Genomic DNA, 8072 nt, shown 5'->3' with positions numbered 1-8072 from the left:
TCCCTGGAAAAGAATGAAAGCCTTTTTCCATTTAAGAAGCTCTTCTGTTTCTTTTAGGAAGCAGACAGTCAAAGTTTTTTAAAGAACTGAAGTTTTATTTGGCTTTAAATACTATTTAATGTTTGTTTTCCAAAAATCATTTCATGAATAAAATTCAGAAGTGCAAAACAAAGTAGAAAGGAGGAAAAAGTCTGCACTTTCTCTATCAAACATAATCAATGCATTACTTGTTTTCCATCTAATGTCATTATTCTCACTGAACCAAATAAATAACAAAATATATTGAAATCTCAAGTTTCTTTACTGTCTTACTTCTTAAACCTCTTTCTCCTTTTATATTTAACAAGTATTCTCATAGTCATACTGTTATCAGGGTTTTCTGGTGCTGTGGACTCTTTCCAGAGATTTTTTTTCCCAGGTTCTTGTCCTGAACAAAGAATTGGACAAGGCACATGCAAAAGGTAGTAAGGTTTTACATTTATTAAAGGTGGGAAAAGAAGTACAATCTGTGGATAGAGAATGAGACACAGAAAAAAAGAACATAGTGGGCTGGAGGTCAGTGGCCAATGTCTTTGCATCTCCCATTCCCCCAGCTGATGTCAGAGCTAGGCCATCCTATCAAAACCTGTTCAGCTTTGCACCAGAAGAGTTGAGGGTAGCACTCTGGTGGGTTCCAAGTGTAGGGCTTGGGGATTGTTCTTATGCACATGTGTCCTGGATCTCCGTGATTGAGAGGCCATGCCCACTTACCAAGCTGGCTGGCCACACCTTAATCTCCTGCCTCAATATTATAGAACTTATTACCATCAGTAATTGCAACACCACTTAAATATCAAATTTAAACAACTCAATCTTTAACCATTGCTTTCTAATTGTATTATTTTCTCAATGCACTCCTTCAGTAGTGACTTCCAATTGCTTTACCCCCAACCCTTACTTATCACTTTCCACTAACCTTCTCCTAACTTTAATCCTCTCAGTGGGCACTTCAAATAATATGACACATCATCATAATGAACAATTTGTAAATATCCTCGAATCATTTGCCTCCTGCTGTTGCTGTCTTCAAAGACCAATCCTGAATGAACCCTACCATCTGCATACTCCAAGCCTGAACACACAAAGAGCTGCACACTAATGGACAAAAAAGTTGCATAAGCCAGTAGCTGAATTTCACTTTAAATTTGTGCTCGTAAACTCCTTTGTCTAGACAACAATGAAATGCCATTATTTTTCTCTTATTCCTCTGTCCCAGAAAAGCATTCATACCTTACATCTTTTTGTAAATATCCCAAACACCTTCCTCTCAGCCTACATTACAGCTGGTTAATTTCATTCAATATTTCACTGAAAAAACAGAACCCATCTGAAAACATAGCCACAAATCTACTGAATTTGAAACTACTTAGGTCCTTTTATTAAAGGCCAACCTATGTTTTCATGTGTAAGCCCTTCACATTTTCACACTTTTTTCTGCAATTATCTTCTCTTTCTTTACTGGGAGCTATCTCATCCAAATTTCTGAAATGTTTCCTTCAACATGGAAATTATGAAGTAATATTTTTAAAATAGAGTGAAGTAAAACAATTCCTTTAACTATAAATTCTCCTGATATAATTTTCTAGTTTTCTGTATGTTTTAACAAATAAGCATCTCTAGAGACTACTTTTTAGATAAATCTACACTATCCTACTTTATTTAACTCATTTCAATCTCTGTCTTCTCATTCCATCAATACTAAGCTTATCAAAGTCATTAAATGACCGCCATGTTGCCAAAGCCAATGAAAACTTTTCCAGTTTTGTCTCACTTGCTATTCTCAAAGTGTAGTCCATGTATCCCTGAAGTACCCTGTTTTAGTAGGGTCTGTGAAATAAAGTCTATTTTAATGACAGCATCATAGGTACTATTAACAAAACTGAGTTTTAAGATGTATAATGAAGTCTGACAGTAATACACATTCATGAATGTGTATTACTCAGTAAACCATATTTTGCAGGTGACTGATACTACACAATCATGTCTGGATAAAATATGCATTCAAAAAGTAAGGTGGGCCAATGAGTTTAACAAAACCAAGAATTAAAATCTCATTGATAAAGTGTTAAATTTTACATCGCAATTAATTTCTAAGAAATTACCACTCGAGGGCTGGGGATTTAGCTCAGTGGTTTTGCCGCCTGCTGCCCAGGTGCAAGGACCTGAGTTCGATCTCCAGTACCAAAAAAAAAAAAAGAAATTACCACTTGCCAAGTTTTGATATAGAATGAAAGAATTTCCACAGTTATCTTAAAAGATTACTATAATACTATTCCATTTCCAACCACATTTTTTAAGATGCCAGATTTTCTTCATATGCTTCAACTCAAACAATGGAGCATAACAGATTGAATGCAGAAACAGACAGGAGAATCCAGCTGTCTTCTGTTAAGCCAGACATTTAAACAGATTTGCAAAAATATAAAATAATGTCACAGTTCTCAATCTTTTTGTGTTGAGAAGTAATTTTTCATAAAAGTAGGCCTTTCCCTCATCGTATTCAGCTTTCTCATCTGACCACCAGACTACAGACCCACAGCTCCTCCAGGTCACATGAGATACAAAGACAGTAACCTGCTATGGCTCACAGAATTGCCTAAGATCTAAACCTTATGATAAATTCATTTTTCCATATCACTCATAGAAGTTATACTTCTTTGATAAATCCCCAGCTGATACTTTTCCCTAGCAAAAGAAAAAAGAAATGAAAGAAAAGAAGAAAGAAAAAAATCTCACATATTCATTTGATCTATACTGCTATCATCAATAAATCTCAGTAAGCTGAGAACTGGAAAAAGGAAAAGGAGATCTCAAAACTATTCTATTATTAGACAAAAGGAAGAAAAAAGAGAAAAGAAAGAGAAGGTAGAAGGGAAAGTAATAGAAGGATGGCGATAAACAAAATATGTTATATGAATTATGAAAATTCCCCAGTGAAACTGAATAGTTTGTAAAACTAATAAAGGTATATTACATCAGTGCACATATATGGACTAATGAAATATATTTTTTAAAATCTCTCTTTATCAATTACTCATTTTTTGAGACCCTTGGTAGTTTAACTAAGCCCTGAATAGAAACAATCAAAGGTAAGATCTCAAAGTTCAAGAATAATAGAAAACTCCTTTACAACCAGAACTCAGAAACTTTAGATTTTTAAATTCTTCTTCATGGCTGATGACCTAAAATTATTTATTTACTTGTTTGTTTGTTTTTACTAAAGCTGTTCAATTAGCATGAGTGTAAGTATAGCAACAACGTGCATCAGGGACACCAGAAAGTACAGATGTGTATTCTTTTATAATTTTCTCAGATATTAAACTCAGAATTGCAAAAAATCTCTAAAATTAAGTGTAGAATCAGATTGAATTTAAAGTCAATCTAGACGTGAGTTCTGAAATGACCACTGCAGAATCATAGAAGAGATTTTAGGCTACAGTTTTTAATTTGGCAGGAAATCGGCAGGTACAAGCAAGCCTACAAGCTTTTCTAGTCACCCTAAGAAAGAGTTGTTCACCAAGCTCAAATGTTCTGCCAACCCTTGATGCCAGTAGCGATAATTTTCCTTCCATATTTAGTCAGTGTGTAACTAACTAAAGCCTGAGCCTCACCTGCGAGCTGTAACTTTTTAGGTTGTGAAGATGTAATGAAGGGATCCTACTAGTGACAGCTCTGTTTGCAGTGTAGATGTCCTTGCCAAGGATGGAGAGCTGAAGCTAGAGACTTTTTACATAAGCTCCATCAGTTTCTCCTAACTACTCACTGTGAACTTAAGGAAGATTTAATTGTAGTACTCCCAGAAACGAGACCAGGTTTAACATTTTCTTGATATTATATCAGCTTTGGGTAACACTTTAATAATAATAATATAATAGTATCTGAAATGTATAGTTTTTTCTAAGAGTATTTATTTATGTATGATATAGATATAATTTCAGTTATTCTTATTTTTACTTCCTCTGGGATTAATGAGAAGGACTTACCTGGTTTGCTTTGTTTTGGTTTTTTTTTGTTTGTTTTTTAAGACAAAGTCTCACTATGTGATCCAGGCTGGACTTAAAACATTATGTAGCTCAGGCTGGCCTCAAACTCATGGTGATCCTCCTGGCTCAGCCTCCCAACTGTAGGGATTACAGGAGTGTGCCACCATGCCTGACTTGAGTATTGATTTGTTAAATATTCATATAGTAAATGCCTTGCCTGAAATCCCATGGGAAACAAGAGAGAGAAATTCAAAATTATATTCTTTTAAATTCACTCCTGCATGTCTGTGCTGTTGATCAATTAATTCTCTCCCACCTTCCTTAGTAATAATATACTGTTATAATCATCAGTGCTCATATTTACAGAGTGCTCAACAGTTAAAAATGTCATTCTACATCTGCTAGATCACAGAAGCCAAATGAAATTTCAATACAGTGTTTCATTCCTTGTGGTTTGGCTGTTGAGTCAAAACATAAAGCGGAGACTGGGCTGGCAGAAGCTGGCTTTGAAAGTTCTAATGTGTGCTGAACTGGCTTCTACTACACCCAAGGGTAAGACAAAGCCTGTTTCACAGAGTATGGGAGTCATGTCAGAAGTTGTGGTTTTAATTATCATTGAGTGTTTATGGGGTCCATGTTCTTTACAGCACTGTAAAGTTTGTGCAAAAGAAACAAAAAATAGATTCCTGACCATCACAGACTTACGCTTTTAACACAGAAGGAAAAGCAAACAAAGAAACAAGCACAGCCTAGATCAAAGAGCCAAACTGCAGCACAGTCTGTCTGTGGGTGCTAAAGAGCAAAAGAGCTACATTTTAGGTTAAAAAGTGTGGTTTTGGAATCTCAACAAGCTCACCTCTAAAGACAGTCTGCATGACCCTCAACAAGCCTCTGTAAAATGAGACTAATGATACTACTTTTTGTGCCTACTTTATTTTATTTTTGATTAATAGGTATTAATTGTACATATTAACAAGCTTAGTGTACTCTTTCCACCATCGCTCTTACAGTGAAGATTTCAAGAATTCTATGACAGTCACTGTTATGAACTCCTAGGAAGGAGCAGGTACATGGTCAGTGCCAGGTGTTATCCTATTTGGGAGACTTCACGGAAATGCTCTCAACAAAAACAATCTCTAACCCTCAGACTAGCAAAATCCTCAGCAATACAGAAGAGGAAGGGTCATTGGAGTATTCTAGTAGATGTTAGAGATTCATTCAGTTAAAAGACAAGAAGAAAGCAGTTAATTAATATAGTTGGTGTGCCACAAAATGTTGGCAGAGTTCGAAAAGAGATGTTGGTATCTGAGTGTCCTCAAATCTGGGAGGTAGAAGGGGATGAGCACCTGGACTGGGAATTGCTGTGTTTGTATGACAGAGAAGCTACTGAGGTGGGGTTCTGCTGGATTCAAGAGAAGCACTTTGGCCCACAGTGAAAGAGTGCAGCTCAAAGCAGACAGGAGCACCTTCCATGTTAAGTGCCCTGGAGAGCTGTGGGAACCCACACCAGAACAAGTGAGATTGTGTTAGTTCTTTATATGTTCAGATGTCAAATGCACTGTACTAATTATTTTGTCATTATGAAAAACATTTTTGAAAAATATTAAAACCTTACTATGAGACTGGGGAGACCAGTGAAGCTTCCCACCTGCACTGCAGGGAGTGTTGGTTGGTGTTAGTGCCTTCTTCTTTCCCCAAGTGGTGACAGCACAGATGCATTTCTGGTGATCTCATAGACTGATTGTTTCTGATCAGATTATTGGGTTTGTGGTTTAGGGTTGTTTTCTCCAACACTACATAATCAGACATGATAACCCCAACAGCCAGTCAACAACTCCTACACAGAGGAGGCTACACAGCTCATCCTAGGGTGGCAAAATGATAATAACTAACAGTAATACCAGAAGTAATGTTTTATTATGGAGCACTTACCATTTGTCAGCCACTGCATGCTAATATTGACCTAATCCTTGTGACAACTCCACATGTTAAAATTATTATCTAATTATTACACACTATGGAACTGAAATTCAGATTTTTTAAAGTAACTTACCAGGACAAGATATGTTATATATTAGTCTCAACCCCAAACTGTTTACTTTACATACTGTGCTTTTACTACTATGTCAATGAATGTGTCTGCGTGCAGAATGAATGTAATGAATGTGTATGCACAACCCACATTGTTACCATTCATTGACCAACACATCATGCTGTGTACTATACATGTGTTTTATCACAGCAACCAAATGAAAGGAGTCACACTCTCCTTACTTTATAGATGTGGGGAACTGAAGGTCTAAAGTAGTTCACTTTTTTTCTATGATTATAACTTATCTGCCCATGATCACATGGCCAGCAAACAGTAGACTTAGCCTTTTATGCATATCTGCTATGGTCACTAACCCACTAAGCCATGTCCCTAAGAACATGCATGCCCCTTGGTCACCTATCAACTCTGACCTCCACCTGTCTTTCACTAACGGTTCAAGCCCTGAGCTGTCTTGGCCCAAGAGAAATAAAGCAGTCCTTGCTTCTCACAAAATATTCACTTGCCCTGTGGCTTCCTCCTGCCACCTGCCCTCCTGTGTCTGAACTCCCTTCAACTACCACCCTACTAGTTAGTTACCTAGTATCACCATCTATTACTGGCTTCCCCAGAGTCAACCTGCCTAAGTGGGCCCATGCTGTCCACCACCTCTTGGTTCGCCAGTTCTGCTTCAGATCTCTCTCTCTCTCTCTCTCTCTCTCTCTCTCTCTCTCTCTCTCTCTCTCTCTCTCTCTCTCTCTCTCCCCCTATATTGCTGCCCAGGCTGTTCTGGTCTTCGACTCTTGATCTTTGGTCAACCATCCTTTTCCCCAAGCTCCAGAGTGGCTAGTACTACAGCCATGTGCCACTGCATCCAGCCAATACAGGCAGGCCTTTCTCTTTTTTTTTGACTCACCAAGATCCTGCCCTGCCTATCCTATAATAGGGTGACATATATAAAAATAGTTTTAAATGTGCTGCTATTTAAATAGTCACACTAGCCAGTGCAGAAACACCTAAACAAATAAAGTTTACACCTATGGCACATTGCTAAATTAGCATTTAGGTCTGAAATACAATGTGGAACTCATGAAGTAAAATCCAGAACAAAAATTATCATGGAAGATGTGGTGGTGCTACATCACGCAAACATATTATGCAGAAATACCTATGCCACTGAGGGTGATGGATGACCTCATGCTGCACAAATAGCAAATGGCCCTTTGAATTATTCTGAGCCTCAAAGACAGAAACTATTATCTCGTTAACTAGTCTGAATGACCCCAGAGCTGTGCCTCAGACTCCTGAGTAAGCTATCATTCCACACTTGCAGCTCTCAAAGAGCCTCAGGGTTGCCCTTGCCTCACAGAGCATGAAATGTTTCACTGATTATCACTTTGTGACAGATTTAACATTTTTAATGTAATATCTAAGACACAAGACAAATTTCTCACTTTTAAGTTCACCAATAGAATCAGCGCCTGCTGGCCCTGCAAGGTTCTCGGGAGGTCATAAAGCGCGTCCTTCAGCCACACGCAGGGCCACACACACCTCTCACCTGTGTAACAATCTCCATGCTTGTAGACAACTTCTCAGATGGTTTAACAAATTATCTCCACACCTATGAAATGTCAGCAGCCCTCACTCTCAGGGATTGGGGGACTTTTGGCCTAAATTCCTCATGCTGCCTTTTCTGTGCATTGGTATGAAATTACAGGCCCTTCTTTATTTTACCTTTATTGGCCTTCTTTCTTCTCTTTTCACCTTACACAATAGTAATTTTCACACTTTATAATAACCATTCGCTCCTTGCACAGATTGTTAATCCTACACAGAGGTTAGGTCTTGTCATAGACAAACCTGGAACTTCTAGCCAGGCCCTGAACCTGCTATCTGTACTCCTGTGAGATCACACCTCTATTTAGTCCTGTCACAGAACTCAGGATATTAATTCAAATCTCCTTTTTGATTTTCTGTCTAACATGATCTTCTCCATGCAGAGCTGTCAAAACAAGGGAAAG

Source organism: Heterocephalus glaber, unplaced genomic scaffold (assembly GCF_053883595.1).
Source record: "Heterocephalus glaber isolate CG9 unplaced genomic scaffold, H.glaber_assembly_v1.0 deba00000896, whole genome shotgun sequence".
Taxonomy (NCBI): Eukaryota; Metazoa; Chordata; class Mammalia; order Rodentia; family Bathyergidae; genus Heterocephalus; species Heterocephalus glaber.
Note: the sequence above shows the minus strand (reverse complement) of the source record.